This window comes from Molossus molossus, unplaced genomic scaffold (genome assembly GCF_014108415.1).
Source record: "Molossus molossus isolate mMolMol1 unplaced genomic scaffold, mMolMol1.p scaffold_m16_p_2, whole genome shotgun sequence".
In the NCBI taxonomy this organism is placed as follows: domain Eukaryota; kingdom Metazoa; phylum Chordata; class Mammalia; order Chiroptera; family Molossidae; genus Molossus; species Molossus molossus.
In genome coordinates this window covers 6,153,277-6,175,285 of record NW_023425355.1, presented here as the reverse complement: position 1 = coordinate 6,175,285, position 22,009 = coordinate 6,153,277, and the positions used below count along the sequence as shown (strand labels likewise).

The 22,009-nt window shown below is 38.9% G+C and overlaps 2 pseudogenes; one reads left to right on the top strand and one right to left on the bottom strand.

Annotated features, from left to right (window-relative positions):
* LOC118636060 overlaps positions 1-22,009 on the bottom strand; it is a 59,247-nt pseudogene that overhangs the window by 16,447 nt on the left and 20,791 nt on the right.
* On the top strand, positions 13,976-14,128 carry LOC118636870 (annotated as a pseudogene).

The following is a 22,009-nucleotide window of genomic DNA, read 5'->3' as shown; positions in this document are numbered from 1 at the left end:
TTAGAAGAAGAGAGGACTTGGGGAAACATGGCTTCTGTCTTTAGAGTTGAAGCAGTCATGGGACAAAGAAAGTAGGCCCATTCTGGTTGGTCCCAGAGGACAGATACAAGGGTAAATGCCACAAAGAGAATAATTTTAGCTCAACACAAGGAATCTCTCCCTAAAAGAAATCTTGGAAAGGTATGGACTAGATGCCTTTTCACCTCAGTCTTGAGTTTCTTGGTGTATGTGAATGCTACTGTTCTAATCATCTTAACCAGAGATAATCAGCTTTGTGTTTTGGGGAGAAACCTTGTAGAACAGTGCTTTTCTTTCTTTATTGATTTTAGAGAAAGAGGAAGGGAGAGAGAGATAGAAACATCGACGAGAGAGAACATCGATTGGCTGCCTCCTGCATGCCCCCCACTGGGGATTTGGCCCACGACCTGGGCATGTGCCCTGACCGGAAATCAAACTGGTGACCTCTTGGTGCATGGGTCCACGCTCAATCACTGAACCACACCGGCCAGACTTTTCTTTATTATTTTTTTATTTGTCTTTAAAGTATGTTTTTATTGGTTTTTTAGAGAGAGAGGAAGGGAAAAGGAGAGAGAGATATAGAAACATCAATGAAAGAGAAACATCCATCAGCTGCCTCCTGCACGCCCCCTACTGGGGATCGAGCCCACAACCTGGGCCTGTGCCCTGACCAGGAATCAAACTGGTGACCCCTCAGTCCATGGGATGACCCTCAACCACTGAGCCACACAGGCCGAGCTGGAAATCTTTTAAAAATGTAGACTCAGATTCAGTAGGTTTGGGTTATGCTTGAGATTTTGCATTTCTATCAAACTCCAAGTGAGGCCAATGTCATTGATTTAGGACCACACTTTGAATAGCAAGCTATTATTATGTGTTCTGAAATCAGGTAGCCCCCAAACAGGTGAAAATTGGCTTTTGAAGGTTTTGGGGGGAATTTTTTAGCTATAACACTAGTTTGTGACCCTACAAAGTGTCACAGTATATGAACAGATAAACAGTAGAATTGTGGTATTAAAATATCATGAGTGGGATGATTTGGAAAATAAATGTTTAAAAATGTTCCTGGTTGGGAAGATCTGACCAAATATTACACTTGTTTTATTGTTTTTATATGTTTCCCCATTATTTAAGCCCAGCTATCTCTTTAGCATGGATTCTAAAGCTTACACTAACTTATTCTCTCCACTTCAGCCCCTAACTCCTACTTCCAGGCCCTTATGCCTTGTGGCTTATGGAGCCAGTTGCCTCAGTTTGAAGATAAACACTGCCAGCTTCTTAGCTGCATGACCTAGGACAAGTCATTTTACCTCTCTGTGCCTCATTTTTTTCCTATGTCAAATGGAGATTATTTGAAGAATATTATCATGAGTTGCTGCATGATAAGTGCTCAGAGTGGTGCCTAGCACATAGGAAATATTCCGTAAAGCTCAGGGTTAGCTCTTCTCACTCAACAGAACTCAGGATGGAGAATTTAGGATAACTAAATTCAACGGGGATCAGGAATGTGTCCTGATGCCAAGCTGTGTGCTCAGGGGTATGCCTAGATGTAACTCCTGAGGTAAGACAAGACATTCAATCAAAGCCATATTCACTGTGTGCTTGGCAGTGGGAGAAATGCAGGGATGAAAAAGCTTAGGTCTCTGCTTTCCTGCAGCTTTCAGTCAGGCCAGCAGAGGGAGAAGTCAAGAAAGGAGCACTTCACTGTTATAAATACATGGGATTAAGAGGTAGTAGGAGATAAATTGCAAAGATAAAATGGGATCAGATTCTAGAAGGGAGATTATATGTAATGTTAAACTTGAAATGACCAGTCCTTTGAGTATTAATGTGCCAGTCTCAATAGTGGGATGAATCATTCTACCTACGCCCCTTCAACCCAGGGGAATGCTTTTGCATTCTGTAGAAGCACCTTTGAATTCCCAGAAGCATGGATTTAACTTGCATAAAGTGACATCTGTTTGTGGTCTATCTGCCTCTGCCAGAATTTCAGTAAATTCAGGGCTCAAGTTGTGACCTCAAATTCAATCAAGTTCTTGAAGACAAGTCAGTATCCTCAAAAGAAACATATTTCTCTTTCTGGGATGGTGATGCAGTTGTCTTCTTTGTCATTGGGCATATGATGGTGGGACAGAATCACAAATAGTCAGATGATTTGCTTCAGATTACATAAGTACACAATTTAGCCAGGATGACACACACAGACACTTACAGTTGGAGGTCTCCTTAAAGATCTTTGGTACAATCTTCACCCATTTAAGCCTTGAATTTCTCCTACTGCAATACGTACAAATGGTTTTCTAGTTCCAGTCACAACCCAGTGACAGGAAGCTTGCTCCTTTCTAAGATAGCCCATCTCATCTCTGAACAACTCTACTATTTATTTATTTATTTATTTATTTATTTATTTATTTATTTATTTATTCTGTTAAACTGAAATATATCTTTCTGTGGCTCCCACCCACAGGCCCCAGCTTTATCAACTAGGGCCTGCGTGGCACCACTCAGAGTCCATATGCTCCCTTCTCCTGTAATAGTCCTTTAAAGATCTAAAAGCAGAGAACATGTCTCCCTAAACTGTTCTCCAGACTAAATAGGTTTGGTTCCTTCAAAGGTTTCTCATGGTCCTTATTAGAAGCCCTTTCTGCAGACTCCTCACTAACTTTTGGACATACTCCAGTTTGTCCATGTCACTATGAAATCTCACACTGAGTCCAACACCAAAAATCTGTGTGGCTATAATATTTAGCTCAGTTGGAAGAACCTTGAAAGTCAGGAACCCTACATCTTCATCCCAGCTCTGTCATTGCTTCACTGGGTGATTTCATGTAGGCCTCTTCTCTTCTATGTGCCTCAGTTTCCCCAGTAATGTTGAAAAAGACAGCCTCTATGACTTGTCAATACTCTCTCAGCTAGAAAATTCCATGGCTCTGTCTAAGACACAATAGTAAATTCAAATGAGAATGAAACCTGGCTTTATGGTAGGGATGCAGGGGCCAAATAACTTCTCTTTTGTGCTACAGGAAAGCCTCTTAACCCCAAGTTGTCCACATATGAAAAACCTTGGCCTGTAACTATTTCCCACACTTTTATTCAGAGACCTGGAATCCCAGTCTGGTGGTTTAAAGGCCATATAGTGGCTGAAAAACCAGAGCCCAAACTTGCAGAAACAAAGTAATCCTGAGGCAGTCAGGATGAGATCCTTTTTAGCCTTTCCATAGGAGAAAAAGTTCACAGGCATGAATGGTAACTCAGACTATGAGGACATAAACCCAGACTCAGAGCCTTAAAAACATGTCCATTACACATTAAAATGCCTAGAAATTCAGCCACCGGAGTCCACCTCTTTGGAATATCAGTTATTTTCCCACCCTTTTCTATCTCAATCCTTGCTATGGTAGAATGGCTGCATTGGGATGGAGCCCTAGGAAGCCCCATATGGAAGAATACCTTTACTTGACATGGTATAAAAATACTCTCCTAAGACTTCTGGTCCAAACAAAACGGAATAAACCAGACAAGATGATATTCTCTTTGCCCCTCCCTGATAAGGACTACAACTGCTTCAGTTTTACTAGTTGGAATCTATCTGTCCAGATCCTTTGCTTTCTTCTGATTCAGTTTTAGAAGATGGTATGTTTCTAGTAATTAACCATTTTATTCAGATTTTCCAATTCGTTGGCATATAGTTGTTCATAATATTTTCCTTTTCCTTTTTAAAAAAATATGTTTTTATTGATTTTTTGGAGAGAGAGATAGAAACATCGATGTGAGAGAGAAACATTGATTGGCTGCCTCCTGCATGCCCCCTACTTGGGATGGAGCCTGCAACCCGGGCATGTGCCCTGACCTGAATCAAACTGGAACCTCCCAGTCCATGGCAAAATGCTCAATCCACTGACCCACACTGGCCGGGCTCATAATATTTTCTTAACAATCCTTTGAAATTCTTTGGTTAAAGTTTTTACTTCTTTTTCATTTCTAATTTTATTTATTTGGGTCCTCTCTCTTTTTTCTTGAAAAGTCTGGTTAAAGGTTTTTCCATCTTGTGTATCTTTTGAAAGAACCAGCTTTGGGTTTATTGATCTTTTGTATTTTTAAAGACTATTTTGTTTAATTCTGTTCTGATCTTTATTATTTCCTTCCTTTTACTCACCTTGGGCTTTGTTTGTTCTTTTTCTAGAACCTTTAAGTGTAAAGTTAGATTGTTTATTAGGGACATTTCTTGTTTCTTGAGGTAGGCCTATAATGCTATGAATTTTCCTCTTAGAACTGTTTTCTCTTTGTTCCATAAATTTGGGTTGTTTGTTCTCATTTTAATTTGTTTCAAAGTGTCTTTTGATTTCTTCCTTGATCTCATTGTTAACACATTCATTGTTTAGGAATATGTTATTTAGCCTACATGTTCGTATGTGTTTTTCAGGTTTTTTTTTGTTTTTTTGTTTTTTTTTAAATTGATTTCTTGTCCATACCATTATGGTCAGAGAAGATGCTTGATATATTTTCAGTCTTCCTAAATTTATCGAGACTTGTTTTGTGTCCTAACATGTGGTCTATCCTAGAAAATGTTCCATGTGCACTAGAAAAAAAATGTATATTCTATTCCTTTGCATATCAATTAAATCCATCTGATCTGGTATGTCATTTAAGCTTGCCATTTTTGTCCGTTTCTGTCTGGAAGATTAATTCATTGACATTAATGGGATGTTAAAATCCCCTACTCTGACTGCATTACTGTAAATCTCTCCCTTCATGAGCACCAAGATTTGCTTTACATATTTAAGTACTACTACTTTGGGTACACAAGTGTTTACAAGGGTTATGTTGTTTTGTTGGATTATTCCCTTTATTATTATGTAGTATCCTTTGCCTCTTGCTATAACTTTTGTTTTAAAGTCTATTTTGTCAGACACAAGTATTGCTACTCTAGCTTTTTTTTCTTTCCATTTTCATAGAATATCTTTTTCCATTTTAAAAATTGTAGTCTGTGGGTATCTTCTGTTCTGATGTGGGTCTCTTATATACAACATATATATAGTTCTTGTTTTCTTATCCATTCAGCTACTCTATGTCTTTTAATTGAAGCACTTAAGTCATTTACATTTAAAGTGATCATTGATCCATATTTATTTATTGCCATTTTATTATTTTAACTGTTTTTCTCTCTTCCTTCTCCTCCTTCTTCCCTTTCTTCTCCTCCTCCTCCTTTTTCTTTTACTTCTTATTCTCTTAAAGATGGCCCTTTAACATTTCTTGTAATACTGATTTCGTAATAATAAACTCCATTTGTTTTTACTTGTCTGGGGAGCTTTTTATTTCTCCTCCAATTTTAAATGATAGCCTTGTTAAGTAAAGTTGTCTTCGTTGTAGATCCTTGCTTTTTACCACTTTCAATATTTCACTCCAATCCTTTCTGGCCTGAAATATTTCTGTTGAGAAATCAGCTGACAGTCTTGTGGGGGTTCTCTTGTAGGTAAACTAATTGTATTTCTTTTGCTGCTTTTAAGATTCTCTGTTTGTCTTGAATTTTCCCATTTAATTATGATGCGTTTTTGTGTGGGCCTCTTTGGGTTCACTTTTTTGGGACTTTCTGTGCTTCCTGGACTTGTATGTCTTTTTTTCCTTCACCAGGTTAAGGAAGTTTTGGTCACTATTTCTTTAAATAGGTTCTTGATTCCTTCTCCTTCTGGTACCCCTATGTTTTGGATATTGTTACTCTTCATATTGTCCCAAAGGTCCCTTGAATTAGCCTCATTCTTTTAAATTCTTTCTTTTTGCTGCTCTACTTGGGCTTTTTTTCTACCTTGCCTTCCAAATTGCTGATTTGATTCTCTACTTTATCCAACATATTGTTTATTCTTTCCAGTGTATTCTTCATTTCAGATATTGTATTACAGTTGGCCCTCATTTATCACAGTTAATCAGTTCCAGACTCTACCATGATAAACGAATTTCCACAAAGTAGGATTCTTTATTTATGCTATACTATATTTGAAAAAACCGCGATAGAGTGAAACCGCAAAAGTCAAAGCGCGAAGTGGCGAGAAACGACTGTAGTCATTTCTGATTGGTTCTTTTTTATGGTTTTTGTCTTTTTTTCACACTGTTGAGCATCCTTATAACCATTTCTTTAGATTCTATATCTGATAAATTGCTTGTCTCTATTTCATTTATTTCTTTTTCTGGAAATTTTTCCTGTTCTTTCATTTGGGGCATGTTTCTTTTTCTCCAAATTTTGGTTGCTTTTGTGCTTGTTTCTGTGTAGTAGATACATCTGCTCTGACTTGCATTCTTGTGTGATGGCCTTGTGTATTAGGTGTCCTGTGGGGTCCAGTGGTGTAGTCATTTTGATCCCCTGAGCTGGGTACTCTGTTGAATCTTGATTACCATTGGCCCATTCATATGTGAGATTGATCCTCAGGCTGGCTGATTGTAAGGCTCAACCCTAACCATGGCATATGAGCTGTTGTATAGGTGCTGACCACATGAAACAGAATTTGCCTCAGCAGGGTGTGGTGTTTGCTGAGATCTCCCTTTGGGTATGCTGCTTTTGGAAGCTAATGGAACATTGCTCTGATGTTGTCTGAAGCTGCCCATTGGATATGTTGTTTCTAAGCCTCTTGGGAGAGACTCTTGTGCATGCCAATGTCAGTGGCTGTCACAGGAGCAACACTTGGAGGCTAAATAGCACGTTATTAAACAACAAATGGGCTACTAACGAGATCAAGTAAGAAATTAAATCTTCCTGGAAACCAATGAAAATGAACACACAACAACACGAAATCTATGGGACACAGCAAAAGCAGTCCTGAGACGGAAGTTCATAGCACTAAAGGCCTACCTCAAGAAACAAGGAAAATTCCTAATTGACTTTCTAACCCTACAACTTAAAGAACTAGAAAGTAAACAAAAAGAGAAACCCAAAGCTAGTAGGAGGAAGGAAATAATAAAGGTCAGAGCAGAAATAAATAACATAGAGACTAAAAAAACAATTCAAAAGATCAAAAGAAGCTGCTTCTTTGAAAAGATAAACAAGATCGATGGACCTTTAGCCAGACTTATCAAGAAACAAAAAGAGAGAAACCAAATAAACAAAATCAGAAACGAAAGAGGAGAAGTAACAACTGACACCACAGAAATAAAAAGGATCATCGAAACATACTATGAACAATTATATGCCAAAAATTGGGCAATCTAGGAGAAATGGACAAATTTCTAGAAATACACAGCCTCCCAAAACTGAAGCAGAAAGAGATAGAAGACTTGAACAGACCAATAACAGCAAAAGAAATTGAACATGTAATTAAGAAACTCCCAGCAAACAAAAGCCTAGTCCCAGATGCCTTCACGGGAGAGTTTTACCGAACATTCAAAGAAGATCTATGACCCATTCTCCTCAAACTATTCCAAAAAATCCAAGAAGACAGAACACTTCCAAACTCATTTTATGAGGCCAGTGTAATCCTAATTCCAAAACCAGATAAAGACACTACAAAGAAAGAAAACTACAGGCCAGTATTCCTGATGAACATAGATACCAAAATCCTTAAAGAAATATTAGCAAATTGAATCCAGCATTACATGAAAAAAATTATTAATCATGACTAAGTGGGATTCATCCCAGAGATACAAGGCTGGTACAATATTCGCAAATCAATAAATGTGATATACATAAACAAAAGGAAAGGCATAAACCATATGATCATATCAATATATGCTGAAAAAGCATTTGACAAAATCCAACACCCGTTTCTGATAAAAACGTTCAGCAATGTGGAAATAGAGGGATCACATCTCAACATAATAAAGGCCATATATGAAAAACCTACAGCCAACATCATACTCAATGGGCAAAAACTAAAAGCATTTCCCTTAAGAATGGGAACAAGACAGGGATGTGCACTTTCACCACTCTTATTTAAAATAGTACTGGAAGTCTTAGCCACAGCGATTAGACATGAAGAAAGAATAAAGGGATCCAAATTGGAAGGGAGGAAGTGAAACTGTCATTATTTGCAAATGTCATGATATTGTACATAGAAAACCCTGAAGACTCCATAAAAAATCTACTAGAATTTACAAATGAATTTGGCAAAGTAGCAGGATACAAAATTAATGTCAAGAAATCAATGGCATTCTTATACACCAATGATGAACTCACAGAAACAGAAAATAAAAAATCAATCCCATTTACCATCGCAGCAAAAAAATTAAGATACCTAGGAATAGACTCAACCAAAGAAGTAAAGACCCTCTTCACAGAAAACTACAGGTCATTGAAAAAAGAAGTAGAGGAAGATATAAAGAAGTGGAAGCATATAACTTGTTCATGGATTAGAAGAATTAACATCATTAAAATGTTCATACTACCCAAAGCAATCTATAGATTCAGTGCAATCCTCATGAAAATACCAATGACATATTTCACAGAACTAGAACAAACACTCCAAAAGTTTATATGGAACCACAAAGAGACCTTGAATAGCCACAACTTTGAAAAAGAAGAACAAAGTAGGAGGGATCACATTACCAGATGTCAGGTTATACTACTAAGCCGCTGTAATCCAAACAGCCTGGTACTGGCATAAGAACAGGCAGATAGATCAATGGAACAAGACAGAGAACCCCAGAAATTGACTCTAGACAATATGCTCAAATAATATTTGACAAAGCTGACAAGAGCATACAGTGGAGTCAAGACAGTCTCTTCAATAAACGATGTTGGGAAAATTGGACAGCTACTTGCAAAAAAAAAATGAAGCTAGATCACCAACTTATACCATACATGAGAATAAACTCAAAATGGATAAAAGACTTAGCCCTGGCCGGTTTGGCTCAGCGGTTAGAGCGTCGGCCTGCGGTCCCGAGAGACAGGGTTTGGTTCCCGCTAAGGGCACGTACCTCGGTTGCAGTTTGTCCCCGGCCCTGGTTGGTCGTGCGGGTGGCAGCCGCTCGATGTGTCCCTTTCACATCGATGTTTCTCTCTCTCTTCCTCTCTCCCCCTCCCACTCTACCTGAACAAAAAATAGAAAAATGTCCTCAGGTGAGGATAAAAAAAAAAAAAAATGGATAAAAGACTTAAATGTAACCCGTGAATCCATGAAAATTCTAGAAGAAAATGCAGGCAACAAAATTTCAGACATCATATGCAGCAGAATTTTCACTGATACAATGCCTAAGGCCACAGAAAAAAAGGAAAAAATTAACACATGGGACTACATCAAACTCAAAAGCTTCTGCACAACAAAAGAAATAACCATCAAAATGGAAAGGGAAACCACTATATGGGAGACCATAATTGCCAATGATGCATCAGATAAGGGGTTAATTTCCAAAATATATAAAGTGCTCATACAACTCAACAAAAGGAAGACAAAGAACCCAATTAAAAAATGGGCAGAAGATCTAAATAGACACCTCTCCAAACAGGACATACAAAGGGCCAAGAGACATATAAAGAAATGCTGAACGTCACTAATCATCAGAGAGATGCAAATTAAAGCAACTATGAGGTATCACCTCACACCTGTCAGTATGGCCACCATCAACAAATCATCAAACAACAAGTGTTGGCGAGGGTGTGGAGGAAAGGGGACTCTAGTACACTGCTGGTGGGAATGCAGACTGGTGCAGCCACTATGGAAAACACTACGGAGTTACCTCAAAAAGTTAAAAATTGAGCCCTGGCCGGTTTGTCTCAGTGGTTAGAGCGTAGGCCTGTGGATCAGAGAGTCCCAGGTTCAGTTCCCACTAAGGGCTCGTACCTCAGTTGCAGTTTGTTCCAGGCCCCAGTTGCGGTCGTGTGGGTGGCAACCACTTGATGTATCTCTCACAATGATGTTTCTATCTCTCTTTTCCTCCCTCTCTCCCTCCCACTCTATCTTAAGATAAATGCAAAAAAAAAAAAAGTTAAAAGTTGATCCCACTTCTAGGAATATACCCTAAGAAGCCTGAAACATCAATCAGAAAGATTATATGTACCCCTATGTTCATAGCAGCACTATTTACAATAGCTAAGATCTGGAAACAACCCAAGTGTCCATCAGTAGATGAGTGGATAAAAAAGCTGTAGTACATGTACACAATGGAATACTATGCAGCTATAAGAAAGAAAGATCTCTTGACCTTTTAGATGGCATGGAGAGACCTGGAGAGTATTATGCTAAGTGAAACAAGCCAAGCAGAGAAAGACAAATATCACATGATCTCACTTATTTGTGGAATTTCATGAACTAAACAAACTGATGAACAAAATTGACCCAGAGACATAGAGGTGGGGTACAGACTGACAAACCTCAGAGGAGGGGGTGTTGGGGGGGGAGAGATAAACCACAGAACTTATATGGATGTATGCATGACCAATGGACATAGACAACAAAGCTGGGGATGGGGCAGGGGGAATGGGGAGGAGGGTGTCAATTGGGGAAAAAGGAGAAACATCTGTAACAAAAACAAATTAATATAAAAATAAGTAAACAACTAATTGAAATTAATTGAATCTGGAACTGAAAATTATGACCCTTTGTGATATTTTCTAAACAATAGTAACAATTTTGCACAACCAATACCACATTGAGAAGGAGGTCTTACTTCGTGGCTGTGTTTGGGTCCCTAAACTTCTGCATTCACAAGGAAGTCTTGCTGAAAAGACAAATAATAACAAGCAATAGTTTTACTCTTTGAAAATAAATAACTGAAAGGCTGAAATAAAGTGGCAAGCTGGGGAACTGGAGGCATTGTAGGTGCAGTGGATGATGGAAGGGAGTGTCATGTACTAGAAATGCATATATATACACACACACACACACACACACACACACACACACACACATATATCTTTCCCCTTCTACCTAAGCAGAAAAATGTGTATGCATGTGCATACTCTGTCCAAAAGAGCAAATGTGCACACAGATGTGGGTGACAGAAAGCAAGGCCTTTACCACTGCATAAGAGAGAGACATGGATGGACTTAAACATCCCCATCTTTCTATTGATGTATACTAGTGTGTTATCTGTTTCTGTTTATTGCTATCTCTGACTCAGAAAACAAGGGAGACCTAAAAGAGCCTCTAAATGATTTATTCCAAATCTGTCTTTGTACATATAGGTAAAAGTAGAGCCCAGAAAGGGGAAAGAGCTTGTCTAAGGGCATCAGAAAATGGTGATAGTGCCAGAAGAAGAAGAATGTAAACCCAACTGCAATATATAGCTAGACAAGTATTCCCCAAATTGTACAACCACCACTGATCTGTGGTATGCAAGATAATTTTAGGTGGTACATGGATACTTGCTTTTAATTTTATCAGTTATATATGTGTGTGTGTGTGTGTGTGTGTGTGTGTGTGTGTGTGTATTAGGAAAAAAAATTACTAGCAGATGAAAACAGTAACTTCATGGACTGTTATTGCTTAGGATCTGGTAGAAATTGTGAAGGTATTATACAAATTGCTGAAGTTTGTGAAATGCTGCTGTGGTATGAAGGGTCTTGGAACTAGCAAGACCTTAGTTTGAATCTTGACTTGGATGATACCTTGGGGCCTTGGTCAAATCACCTTGCCTCTCTAAACTTCTGATTTCTCATTATAAAATAAGGATAGTGCTAGCTACCTCCCTACTGAGGATTGAGAATAATCATATATAAGTATCTACTAAAGCTAGAATCATGTGTGCTGTTTATTTATTTATTCATTTAATTTTAATCCTCACCTGAAGACATGCTGACAGAGAGAGAGAGAGGGGCGGGGGGAACATCGATGTGAGAGAGAAACATCAATTGGTTACTTTCTGTACATGCCCCAATGGGGATTGATCTCATCCCACAATCCAGGTATGTGCCCTGACCGGGAATCGAACCTGTAACCTTTCAGTGCACAGGACAATGCTCAACCAACTGAGCCACTCTGGTTGGGCTATGTGTGCTGTATAAACCAAGAATTTCTTCTCCTGGAAATACACTCAATAGAAGCAAATGCTTATAGCTTTATTGATAATATGTTTCTAATAGCCAGTAATAAACTAAGGCCCTTGGTCCAGCAGCCTACAAGTAACCTAAGGCCGCCAATAACCATGTGAGCTTCGAAGTAAATATTTTTCTAGTCAAGCTCCAATTGAGACTGCCAGTCGTGGTCAACATTTTGATTCCAATTTTATGAAACCTTGATGCAAAGGACCCAAAAAAAGTCATGCATAGACTCCTGACCCACATAAATTATGAAATAATAAATGTTTTATTTTAATCTGCTAATACCATTACAGAGCCATAGATGGCTAATACAATGGAACAATATAAAATGATTTTAAAAACATGTTTAGTGAAAGGAACCAGACACAAAAGTATGCATGTTGTACGATCATATTTATATAAAGTTCAGTTATTATATATTCATTTGTTATATGAACAGTAGACAAAACTAATCTATGGTAATTTAACTCAGAATGAGGGTTGCCTCGAAGACGTTACTGATTGAAAGATGCATCAAGCACACTCAGGTTGGAATCATAACCCAATTTTTAGTATTTTCTCTGAAATACAATAGTAAGAGCTTGGATACATCTTGTTCACCTCTCTGACTCTCAGTTTCATGCTTGTAATGATGGGATTTCCAAGGTCTCTTATAAGTTGAACTTTGTGTGATTTTAGAACTACCATATCTACCATATAAGGAGGACCCTGCTTATAAATCTTGCTCACATTTTATTCACTTTTAGAGACCATAGGGAGCTTTTATCACTTTGGCTGGAATAACTCAGTCTCTGCTGCTTATGTCAAAGTGTGATGAGAATTTGGGTCAGACTTTATTAAAAACCAAAAATGTATTTTTATTTCCAGGACACTGTATAGCACCTGAAGCCCCAAATCCTGTTCTCCCAAACACTTCCATTTCTACTCCTACCCAATGTCTGAACATCCAGGCCTGGTAGGTTCTGGTGCCCAGCTGCTCTCCCTCTGCCCAGCTCAGCCTCGAAGCCCTCTGTTCCCATAACTTATGAAAACAGTCTTTCAACTTCCACAAAGAAAACCACTGTCTGGAAATTATTATATATGTTTTCTTTTCTTTTCTTTTTCTCTTTGGCGGTAGTAGGGAAGAAGGAGAAGAGCCAAGGAGAGAGAGAGTGAGGAAAATTTTCTCTGGGTAGTTACAAATTATTTAAATGTCTTAGAGCAGCTCATTGGTTATTATGCTTGTTGCTAAGGCAAATGTTCCAGGCTATGAGAAGACTTTTGCAAAAGTATACATGCTCGAGATTAAGACTAAATGACAAATGATGTCAATTGGGGTCCTGTTTATTCTCTAAGTGAAGGGTAATCACTTGTTAGCTGATGTAAGACATGATGCCTTGATTTGAGGGAATTTGTTCAATTACACTCAACAAATATCTAATGAGTTCTGGCCCCAGATCTGGCTCCAGATCTGGGATCTTGAGCCAGTCGCTTCTCCTCTATGGGTCTCCGTCTCCCCATGCATACAATATCTGGATCTTCCTTAGAGTTCCTTCTGAAACCAACATGCTGGAGATATGTCAGATCTTTACTGCTGGGGGATCTCAGCTACAATGAGGACTGTTGAATGTTTTGAAATATGAGATATAAAGGAGTTAAAAGAGCACTGAACTTTGAGTTCCTAGTCTTAACGTTTACACTAATAAGCTGGATGACTCTGACCAAATCACTTCATTTCTTACAGTTTCCTTTTCCTCATTTTTAGAACAAGGGTTAGATACCCACTAAGGTCTCTTTCCACATGGAAACGCTACAAATGCATAAACTTCTAATAATAAATACCCAATTGCAATTGCTACAAGACATATTTGAATAAGTCATAATTGTTTCTTCCAAACAATTTCACATATAGTAAAGGAAATGAGTGTTTACTGTAATTGCCCTTCTCACCTCATCTGGAATCCTTGGCCTAACTCACAAATCCTCAGCCCTCTCTTCAATTAAAAAATTCCTTTAATACTTACCTGGCAGGGGAGATACCATGATCACGAAGGTGGTTTCCCCAGGGCGAGGCTTATCCACTGCAATCCGGATGTGCTGACCCCTGTGATTTCCCCAAATGTGGGAAACTCGACTGCACAATTTGTGGTAGGGGGGAAAAATTCCTTCAAATGAACCATGTTATTTTGGATTGAGTGATTCACCAAATATATGTTGACATGCTAAGTATTTGAAGAACGTTAATCCAAAGAAACACACTCTGTCTTCATATCTGAACTTTTTTATCTGGCATTCCAGGCTGACTCTAACCTAGTTTTTTCAGTCCTTTTGTGTACCCCTATACTTCTCTTATTGCACAACATGTACACAACTAATATGGTATGATATGTGTGCCATTCTCCATGTATATACTTAGTTCTTGGAGGGGCATGACAAAGCCTTGGCCATTTCTGAGCTCTTTACATGGTACCCGACACATAATAAATGCTTAATTAATGCATAGTAAGCAAAAAAATGAATGAAACAAATCTAATGTAAATGAGAAGTTTATATAAATCCCAGAGACGTCTCTAGCTTCTGGTAACTTGGAGTTAGTGGAATTAGGGAGGCTTGTATGGGAAAAAGTGTTATGTAACTGTCATTAAAGGTTATTGAGTTTCATCTTGTGGAAGATTCCAATGGAGGGAGCCAAGTCAAGCCAACAGAACTATGCAGGGAAGGGGTACGTATGTTCAGAGACTGGGGAACAGTCCAGCTTGGCCATTCCATGGAGGTTGATGCAAAATGAGGCGGCAGACAGGCAAAGTTTCTTTGGGAGCAGATTATAGTAAACCTTGAGTACCAGGCTAAGGCTTTTTAACTTTCTTCTGTAGGCAATAAAGAGTTACTGGTGGTTTTTGAGCAGGTAAGTACCATAAACTAAGGTGTGCTTTATGGAAGAATATGGGAGTGGGGTTGAGGAGGGACTGAGTGTTTGGGAAGTGATGTGAGACAGCCTCAGGGACAAGAAGACAAACCCATCTAATAACTGTTGTGTTATGAGATGGCACAACAATGGCATTCTAGCATGTTTGTGAGAACTCAAACACATTATGATTTAGTGATAGACACCAACACTCTTATGAAGGGTGGCCTTATTTCTAACAAACAAATAATGAATAATTTTTTCCAGCTGTGAACACTAGGCAGTTGTGAACCATACATGTAGTGTCAATTACCTGGGATATGATGTACCAAACTTAACAGGGAACTGTAAGTTATGACTGAGCCTCCAGCAGTACTGGCTCCTATGTGACTTGGCCCATCCAGCTGTGGGCTGTTCCTTATGATACTGAGGAAATTTTCCCTGCTGTAATACTGTCCTCTAGTGGTCATTGCTCTTCCTACAACCAGGGGTGCACTTAACCACAACCTTAAACTGATCCCCTTCCTCACAAATGGCAGTTTTTTTATGTCTCTGTTTTTTTCTTTCACCTCTACCTCCTTTCTTCCCCTTCTTCATTTCATGGTGGAGTCAGTGAATCAGACAGACTTAGAGATAATTCGTTCCATATTACAGATAAGGAAGCTGAGGCTTAAAAAGGTGAAGTGATTTGTTTTATATCACTCAGTTACAAAGTGGCTGTACTGGAATTCAAACCTTATTACTCAACTTAGAATTCTAGGTTCTTTCCAGGTGGCTTTCTTTTCTCCTTTCTCTCTTTATACCCTCTCTCTTTCCCCTTCTTTCTTTCCACAAATGCCAAGTGATATTCTGTGCCAAAGACACTGTTAAAACCTGGTGATGAATAGATTTTGTTTTCGAGGGTGCTCCCAGTCTCTCTCACAGTACAGACAAACATGATAATTATAACCCAATGCTATTAGAGCATTGATAGAGTCATATTGAAATTGCTGGGTCAGCAAGGATATAGGATAATTTACCTGCCAGAGAAGGGGGAAAGGGGGAGTGAGTTTCAGGTCTAGGTACCAGCAAGTACTAAGACATAGATTTGAGGAAAGGACATGGCATTTTTGGAGAAAGGGTAAGGGATGGAGGAGGGAGTAAGACCTGAATCCAGATTGTGACAGCATTTGTGTGCCAGGCAGAGTACTTTGGACTTTAACCTCTCTCTGTATTGACACAATGCCTAAAGTTTATAAGCAAATACATTATCTAGGCTATCACTGCCCCTCTTTCACCCCCCACAATAACTAAGCTGTTTAGTTCACTTGTCAGGCAGACCAAAAATAACAAAACAAATTATTTTTAAACTTGCTCAGATGCACAATATGAACTCAGGCTGAATAAGATCCAAACTCTGGTCCCCTGGCTTCTAGGTCTCCTGGTGCAGATTAAAATCTAGGGGAGGGAGCTGATGTGGAGAAAGTAACTTAAAAATGAGACAGATTCCAGACATCTGGACCAGCCTCAGGTAAATCAATATGCAGACTATGTACTGTTTGCTTTGGCTTTTACTTCACCTCCAGGCCTAGAGATTGGGCGGGAAGAAAATGTTTGTTCACCAAAGCATATGTATCCACTGACCTCCAGAATATTTTCAGAGTTGGTTGCAGTTCCACTGAAAACATGCAGGCCACAACATATTAGCCTCCAACCACATAAGATTTTTCATATTTATTCAAATAGTACTCATTCGAACCCCATGTTTTATCTGGGTGAATGCATTAATAATTAGTAGCCTCCCAGCTCCACTTCCTCACGTGTATGGGGCTTCCCACGAACAAAAAGTCCTCTCACACCGTTGAAAGTTTCAAAAACCCTAGGAGGAAAGTTAAGAGGTGAACTCAGTTCCTTGTTTTGCAGAAGAGGAAACAAAGATTCAGAAATGGACCTCCCCCCACCTCAGCTAAGGGAAGAATGCAGAGCAAAACTCAAAGTTCAGTAATGTTGCCATCCATCCAGTTCCTGTGAGGAAATGTAATTAAAGGAACACTAAAGCCTCAAGCTTTTTGAAGACTCATTAACCACACTTTCATTAAAAATACCTCACAGTTAATTTTCATTTTTGGTCCATTCTCTCCAGATTTAGGGTCCTAAAACCTGGAGGAGTCACACTGAACCATTGCTTAGACAAGTGTGACACATTTACATTCTGATTCAAAATATCAACAGAAGTAATTTGTACTCAGCAAAATGGGTTCTTCAGGGGAAGAGAGGCCTCTCAGAAGTACAAGGCCAATTGAATAGCATTTATGCCTAGGGCTCCAGGAACTGGAAATGTACCAAAGAATTGATTTATTTTCTCCCACCAGATAAAACAGCCCTTGCCATCCTGAGTTGTTCAATGACATTAAGGCATTCTTTTACCTGTAGCTGCTTCTCATTGATAACTGCCTTTGTTTGTATCTCCTAACCTCAGAGATGAGGCTCAAAGATCTGCCACTGTTCTTCTCTAAACGATCTTTCTTTGTGTGTCTTGTGTTTCTTTTTATTTTTAAACATTTCTTTTTCTTTATTTATTTTTAGAGAGGAAGGAAGAGGGAGAGAGAGATAGAGACATCGATTGGCCGCTTCCTGCATGCCCCCCACTGGGGATTGGGCCCACAACCTGGGCTTGTGCCCTGACCAGGAATTGAACTGGCGACCTCCTGGTGCATGGGTCGATGCTCAACCACTGAGCCACACCAGCTGGGCTGTGTGTCTTGTGTTTCTATCACTCTGTGTGTATATGACTGTTTCTAAGAGATCTTACCTCTTCTGTAAGGTCATGGGAGTGTCCGAATGGCATTGCTAGCAATATGAAAAGTCAGAGGTTCTAAACTGAATGACCTACAAAGTCTAGGGAGTCTAAACCATAAGGCTGAAATTCCCACATGACCTTATATGGTACCAAGCCATATATATAATTTCTTTTAAATCCTCATAAAACACCATTAGCATTAGTACCCTTTTTAAAATTCTTACCCAAGGATAGGTTTTTATTGATTTTAGAAAGAGAGGAAGGGAGAGAGAGAGAAACATCAGTCCTGTATGCACCCTGACCAGGGATAGACAGCAAAAGCTAGGTATGTATCCTGAGTGGGAATTGAACCGACACTTTTTGTTGTACAGGACAATGCTCCAAGCAAATGAGCCACTTAACCAGGGCTACCCATTTTTTTTAACAGGTAAGGAAACTGAGGCCTAGAGAGGTTAAATTATTTGTTCAAAGTCAAACTGTAGTAGACAGTTAAACAGGCATGAACAGAGCAAGGACTATAGGCCAGGTACAGGAGGTCACTCAGGAAGAAAGCTCGAGGTGCCTAGCCATGGGCAATTATAGGGTGGAACCTCACCCCCAGGGTGAGTTTTCCTTCCCTGACATATCACTGGCCATGTGGTTTAGACTCCCTAGATTTTGTAGGTCATTCAGTTTAGAACCTCTGACTTTTCATATTGCTAGCAATGCCGTTCAGACACTCCCATGACCTTTTCTCCCCTGCCATGTCGCCAGTCATGTGGTAGACTCTCTTAGAGGAGGAACAAGGGGGCTGGAGAAGAGCCACATGGGACTCCCATACAAGCTCTTGCACAATCACTCCCTTAAACATTAAACCCTTAAGACAATGAGGTTCTGACCCACATTAAATAATCTTAGGAACAAAGCCTCTGGTCTGTTGACCACAGAGACAGAGTTTTGGGCAAACTAGAGATAACATCTAGGCCTCTATTGTGGTTCAGCTCCAGGCTCAGAGAAGCAGCGGAACCAGGCAGGGCAGCGCCATGGCCAAAATTAAGACCAGCTATGGTGACTAATGACCCCCTGCCCTGATGCCAACCAGCCAGTAGAAACCACAACTCTGAAAGGGTACACCTGGGAAACTAATGAATATTCTATTCAGATCCTCCGCTAAGATCCCCACCTTTAGAGAGGGGATAAAAACTCTCAGGATGGAAGACATGATGCTCCTCTCTCTCTCTCTGCACACCTGAGCCTTTCCCCTCTCCTTCCCTTAGGTACATATATCTTTGCTTTCTTTCTCCTAAGGTATTTATTTATTTATTTATTTATTTATTTATTTAGTCTCTGTAACTTGTTTCCTGAACCCATGCAGTCCAGCTAGCTCACTTCTTCCATGGCTCACTTGTTCTAACTCTGTAACTTTATAAATACATTTTTGCTTGTATTTGAGACTTGACTCTGAATTCTTTGCTAGCCAGAACTCAGCTACCGAGGTTGGTGAACTGAGGTCTAATGCCCGGTAACATTCTGGTGATGTTTTGCCACTAACAAAACTGAAGAGCACAAGATTTGAACCCAAGTAGTCTGATTTTAGAGCCTGTACACTAAAGCACCATACCTTTTGTCTTGCTTTAATTTCAGCATCAGGGTCTCTAACCCCTTGCTTTTGCACCTTGTTCCACTCAATTATCCTAATGCACAAGGTTTATTCCAACCTTTATGTCTTGGTTTATGCTGCTCTCCCCATCATCCTCTTTCTATTTCTCTGTACCTATACAGGTGTTTAAAGGTTTAATTCAAAGTTTATATTTTCCACAAAACTTTCCTTAAATACTCCAGGATATCTAACAATTTGAATGCCATTAGCATGGATTATTTGAATGTCTTTTCATTGGTCTCTTTTTAAAAATTTGTTTTTATTGATTTTAGAGAAAGAAAGTAGAGGGAGAGATAGAGAGATAGATAGAAACTTTAAGGTGTGAGAGAAACTTTGATCTGTTACTTCTTGTATTCACCCTAACTGTGGACCAAACCCACAACCTGATCATGTGCCCTGACTGGGAATCAAGCCAGCAACCTTTCAGTGTACAGGATGATGCTCAGCCAACTGAACCACACAGGTCAGGGCTCATTGGTCTCTTAATATTCAGGGATAGATATCTTTTTAATTCCATTTAAAGTTTTTCAAGTCAGACACATTTTTTGGGTAACACATAGCTTTGGCACACCTATGTATATACTACTTCTAAACCCATTTTCCAAATATAAATAAATGCTAGTTGACAACAGGTTAAGTTACTTGAATCTGGAATTAATAATCCCAGTCCACAGGATAGATTTTAGCTTTTGCAATAAATAATTGGACCAGTGTTCAATTCAATTAAATAATCAATTGCTTTATTGGTTAACTACCCCATGCTTACCAGAATGTTATCAGCAGATTGAGCTAAGGTATCGAATGCCTACTACATGCCAAGCACTGGGTAATATTATATACCCTTTTCATATAACTCTCATAGCAGCTCTGAGAATGACTTCCAATTTACAGAATGAGCTAATCCTTATGATTTGCATGCAAAAGCATTGTTGCATGTCAGGACACTTTTCATGGGAGAGGGTCTCAAGAGGATCAGTCTTTAATGAGAGCTCTCCCAAGCAGAGCACAATTTACTTCTCTGTGTAGAAGTAAAATAAGTTTGAGCCCATCTCTTCCTAAAGGGCTGCAAACTAAGCTTATCCTTATTAAAAATTAGAATAAGGTAGAATGAGGGCCTTAGGGAATTCCCTTTAATGTGAAACTAGCAAAAGCCTTAAGTTTTTAAAAAATGTTTTATAGCCAGCTAACTAGCTGGCTATAAGAACAAATATTTATACTTATCTACTTACCTACTTATTTAAGGATATATACATGGATGACTAAGGATCCTTTAATATGTTTATATCCTTTGACTCAATATTTCCACCTCTAAGAATCTATCCTAAGGAAATAGTCAGATATTCTGACAAAGATGTATGTACTGTACAAGGATATTCATTGCTGCAGAGGTTACATTTTTGCAAATTTAGCAACTGTAGGCTGAAAATAAAAATTAAATTGAGTTATAAAAATAAACTTATGCTTCTGTATATATATGCTTATGAATTTAGTGAGATATATACCAGATGTAGATAAATATATAGAGATAGATGAATATAAAAACAAATAGATATAGATATCAATAATGGACCACATTAAATGTTACAGGGAGTGGCTAAGTAAATATGGTATAACTGTAAGAGATGTTGTGCAGCTATTAATAATCATAATTGCAAAGAATATTTAGCAACATGGGGAAATGTCAATTCTATGGTATTAAATGAATAAAGGAGGGCTAAACACAGTATGAAGAGTATGATCTCAATTAAGAAAAACAAACAGATAGCGCACACACACACTTTGAAAAAGGACTGGAAAAAAATGCACCAAAAATGTTAACTGTGTTTGCCTCTTGGTTGCAGGATTATGGATAGTTTCCCTTTACATATATTTTGTTCTAGTTATTGTTCAAGTTTCTAGTCTGAGCATGCTTTACATCTCTAATAGCAATGAAAACATGTATTTTAGAAAAAAGAAGGTTTATGAAGGGTTATGTGTGTACATTTGCTGGGGAGTGGGGGTAGAACACACATGAGAGATAACGAAAATAAAAAGAATTCAGTCCATGTTAGAGTAGCCCATTGAAAACTGGAAGTAGCTACTTAGAAGAATTGGGTCTCCTTCTTTTGCTTTTCAGAAAGAATTTAGAGACTAAAATGGGTGTATTGGAAGCAAATTTTCTGGCTGTATGTTCTATAAAGGTGGGGGTTTGAGGAGATGGAGCCAGTGTCTGGCAAGGTGATAACAGTGAAAAGTACAAAGACAAGTGCAGCGAGAAAGCCTCAAGCACAAGTTCAATTTTAGGGCATGAATTTGGTTTCAGTTCTTTCACTTCCACCCCCACTCCTATGTCCTGAACAGGGACTAACACAGAATAAAGTGCTCAGTGTTTCAGTGTTTGTTGATGAGAGCTTGGAATGGCAAAAAGACAGAGATCTTTCTACTTAGTGATTTTCATCTAGGTTTTCTCTCTGCTTCACTGATTTTTTAATTTTTAAAAAATATGTTTCTTTTGATTTTTAGAGAAAGAGGAAGGGAGAGTGAGAAAGAGAGAGAAACATCGATGTGAGAGAGAAACATTTATTGGTTGATTGGTTGCCTTCTATACACACCCTGACTGGGGACTGAACCTGCAACCTGGGCTTGTGCCTTGACTGGGCATGGACCCATCAACCCTTGGGTGCATGGGATGAGGCTCAACCAACCGAGCCACAATAGCCAGGGCTCCCTGGATTTCTTCAAATAGAG